Source organism: Eleutherodactylus coqui, chromosome 1, assembly GCF_035609145.1.
Source record: "Eleutherodactylus coqui strain aEleCoq1 chromosome 1, aEleCoq1.hap1, whole genome shotgun sequence".
NCBI classification, from domain to species: Eukaryota; Metazoa; Chordata; class Amphibia; order Anura; family Eleutherodactylidae; genus Eleutherodactylus; species Eleutherodactylus coqui.
This window is the reverse complement of record NC_089837.1, coordinates 469,233,101-469,234,198: the sequence shown is the minus strand read 5'-3', so window position 1 is coordinate 469,234,198 and position 1,098 is coordinate 469,233,101.

The window sequence follows — 1,098 nt, the reverse complement described above, 5'->3', positions numbered from 1 at the left end:
TAATAGGCTTAATTTTCGGATGTTTTCTGCATCTCGTAAAGCACAAAACTTGCATGATTGGCTTGGCTGTGTGAATGCACCCTTAGGCTAACTTCACAATGGCCCTGGGAAAGTCCTCTAGCCCCGCCCCTATCTCTCCACATATGGGGAGATATGTAGGAGATCCTCCTGTAGCTCCGCCCCCTCTCTCCTCACTATGGAGGCTGTTTCCTGATCTTCTCCCATTGATTTCAATGGGGCCCTGGTCCCATTGGAAACAATGGGTGATATTGCAGGGGTTTATCGCAGCGAGGCTCGAGTGAACACATTGCAGATGAGAATGAAACCATTGAAAATCATTAGTTTCATAATCCTGCGTTTTCACTCGCTCTCGCATCGCAGAAAAGTCTATCGCCTGTGTATACGAGGCCTTACACTGGGGCTATGGCGCAAAAAGTTGTAAGCAAAACAGTTAGAAAAAAGTCAGTCTGCGCTTCAAGATACTGCAACTGTAACAAAAATAAGTGTATCCAAGGAGGTAAAGCAGATACAGGAACGGCATTTACTGAGGAGGTGGGGGTGGGGGGGGGGTATGATCAGCAAATGCCCCCTCCAAGAAGTGTCGACTCCTGAGTGAAGGAAGAATCACTGATTCCAAAGTGGATGTAAATCCAGTTCTTTTATTCCAAGGGCAACGCGTTTCAGGGCTCCAACTGTGCTTGACGAAGGTGCCCGTGTTTGAGCCCTGAAACGCGTTGCCTTTGGAATAAAGAACTGGCTTTACATCCACGTGACCAAAGTTCAATCAGGTCTTTCATGTTGTAGTCGCCTTCGGTCACAGGTTGACAATTACTAGACATCGCATGCGACACTTGTCACAGAGTAGCCCTGGCCTCGTCGTCCCCCCGTGGCTACTTCCAACACACAGTCCCATGTCACAGCCTCTCACTGCCTCCATTCCCCAGCACACACGTGGAGATAAACTCTGGGCTGCACCGTCCTGTAATCCCTGCAAGCCCCGCCCCTCCGGTGACATCACTGCTGCCAGGGGCAACCGCATTGAAGACCCAGCCGCCACACTTGTCTTTCCCGCTTACTGGAGGAGTTCTTTGTCGTTCT